Raw genomic sequence first — 2811 nt, 5'->3', positions numbered from 1 at the left:
TTACCCTTGTGAAAATAAAAATTTGGGGGCAAAAAGATCATTTTTGTAGAAAAAATGAGATTTTTTATTTTCACGGCTCTACGTTATAAACTTCTGTGAAGCACTTGGGGGTTCAAAGTACTCACCACACATCTAGATAAGTTCCTTAAGGGGTCTAGTTTCCAAAATGGTATCACTTGTGGGGGGTTTCCACTGTTTAGGCACATCAGGGACTCTCCAAACGCGACATGGCATCCGATCTCAATTCCAGCCAATTCTGCATTGAAAAAGTCAAACGGTGCTCCTTCAATTCCAAGCTCTGCGGTGCGCCCAAACAGTGGTTTACCTCCACATATGGGGTATCGACGTACTCAGGAGAAATTGCACAACAACTTTTGTGGTCTAATTTCTCCTGTTACCCTTGTGAAAATAAGAATTTGTGGGTGAAAAAATCATTTTTGTGAAAACAAATGCGATTTTTTAATTTCACGGCTCTACGTTATAAACTTCTGTGAAGCACTTGGGGGTTCAAAGTGCTCACCACACATCTAGATAAGTTCCTTGGGGGGTCTAGTTTCCAAAATGGTGTCACTTGTGGGGGGTTTCCACTGTTTAGGCACATTAGGGGCTCTCCAAACGCGACATGGCGTCCGATCTCAATTCCAGCCAATTCTGCATTGAAACAGTCAAACGGTGCTCCTTCACTTCCAAGCTCTGCGGTGCGCCCAAACAGTGGTTTACCTCCACATATGGGGTATCGGTGTACTCAGGAAAAATTGCACAACAAAATTTGTGGTTAAATTTCTGTTTTTACACTTGTGAAAATTAAAAAAAATGGTTCTGAAGTAAAATGTTTGCAAAAAAAAGTAAAATGTTCATTTTTTTCTTCCACATTGTTTTAGTTCCTGTGAAGTACGTAAAGGGTTAATAAACTTCTTGAATGTGGTTTTGAGCAGCTTGAGGGGTGCAGTTTTTAGAATGGTGTCACACTTGGTTATTTTCTATCATATAGACCCCTCAAAATCACTTCAAAGGTGATGTGGTCCCTAAAAAAACCATGGTGTTGTAAAAATGAGAAATTGCTGGTCAACTTTTAACCCTTATAACTCCCTAACAAAAAAAAAAATTGTTTCCAAAATTGTGCTGATGTAAAGTAGACATGTGAGAAATGTTATTTATTAACTATTTTTTGTGACATATCTCTCTGATTTAAGGGCATAAAAATACAAAGTTTGAAAATTGCAAAATTTTAAAAATTTTCACCATATTTCCATTTTTTTCATAACTAATCGCAAGTAATATCAAAGAAATGTTACCACTAACTTTAAGTACAACATGTCACGAAAAAACAATCTCAGAATCAGCGGGATCCGATAAAGCGTTCCAGAGTTATAACCTCATAAAGTGACACTGGTCAGAATTGTAAAAATTGGCTCGGTCATTAAGTACCAAATTGGCTCTGTCACTAAGGGGTTAAAATGGGCACTGTAGGTGTTTTCCTGTCCTCCACTCACTGCTGACTTTGCTTCCCCACTGACTTGCATTGGGTTTCGTGTTTCAGTCGGATCCCCGAGTTGCTCAACTCCACTCCTGACTATCGCCTTTTTATGTTTATTTTTTCCATTATGAGATGAATCTCTAATACAGTAGAGCATGATATTACAGTAAGTTCCAAACTTAAAAATTGAGGAAAATGTATGGATTAAGACAAAGTTCAATATTTGAGGTATATATTCAAACTATGGTCCCAAAGAAACATTTGATGTTAAAATAATATGAGAAATTAAGAAACATAGTGCAATCCATTCACAAAAACATTATCTACTAGATGAGGGGTAATCCAGAAAAAAAGATGGCCAGTGTGCGTAGGATGTCATGAAATATCAAATATGCCTGAGAAAATCTGGCCTATGGTAAAGTGATGAATTTGTCAACTCCGAGCTTTTTTGGAAAGGTTAAACTGTATAAAGAAACTAGAACTTTGTGCTTAGTGTTGATAAAACATCTGGCCCATGGTAGAGTGATGAATTTGACATCTATGAGCTTATTTAGAGAGGTTAAACTGTCTAAAGAAATTAGAGCTTTGTGCTTAATGTTGTTGACAAATCTCAATGGAATTTTATTCCAATATTCACTCTTGGTCACCTCACTAAACATACAATCAAAAATGAAAGTCTATATATAGTGGAAAAATATTTTTTCTGGATGAAATTTATAGTCAACAGCAAGGTTCCCAGTAACGGTCTGTGTAATGCTCTTGATTAGTGTCTGTAAAAAATTCTGTTAGTGCAAACTTCGTAACTGAGCACACATTCAATAAACACTAGCTGTCTGCGAAAACTAAAATTTCATGTGCATTCACCAGGATGGCTGAGTGGTTAAGGCGTTGGATTTAAGATCTAATGGAAATGTATTTGCGTGGGTTCGATCCCCACTCCTGGTATGGGTTTTATACGTGAAATTCTACAAGGTTTCTGAAAATGCAGTAATGTTTGAGCAAAAGAAAACTTCTTGTTGCCAGATGCAGTATTAACCATTCAATACCCCATACTATTGCCCTTTTATGTTTATTATTTGCGTGGGTTCGATCCCCACTCCTGGTATGAGTTTTATACTTGAAATTCTACAAGGTTTCTGAAAATGCAGTAATGTTTGAGCAAAAGAAAACTTCTTGTTGCCAGATGCAGTATTAACCATTCAATACCCCATACTATTGCCCTTTTATGTTTATTTTTTCCATTATGAGATGAATCTCTAATACATTAGAGCATGATATTACAGTAAGTTCCAAACTTAAAAATTAAGAAAAATTTTGGGATTAAGACAAAGTTG

At 36.4% G+C, this 2811-nt stretch overlaps 1 non-coding gene across 1 annotated transcript; it reads left to right on the top strand.

Moving 5' to 3' along the window:
• Window positions 1-2339: 2339 nt before the first annotated feature.
• On the top strand, window positions 2340-2422 carry TRNAL-UAA (transfer RNA leucine (anticodon UAA)). The gene has a single exon. It is a non-coding gene; the product is annotated as a tRNA-Leu (tRNA).
• Window positions 2423-2811: the final 389 nt, after the last annotated feature.

The sequence above is a fragment of the Ranitomeya variabilis genome, chromosome 2 (genome assembly GCF_051348905.1).
Source record: "Ranitomeya variabilis isolate aRanVar5 chromosome 2, aRanVar5.hap1, whole genome shotgun sequence".
Classification (NCBI taxonomy): domain Eukaryota; kingdom Metazoa; phylum Chordata; class Amphibia; order Anura; family Dendrobatidae; genus Ranitomeya; species Ranitomeya variabilis.
The sequence above is the reverse complement of the archived record's forward strand: the minus strand, read 5'-3'. Positions and strand labels throughout refer to the sequence as shown.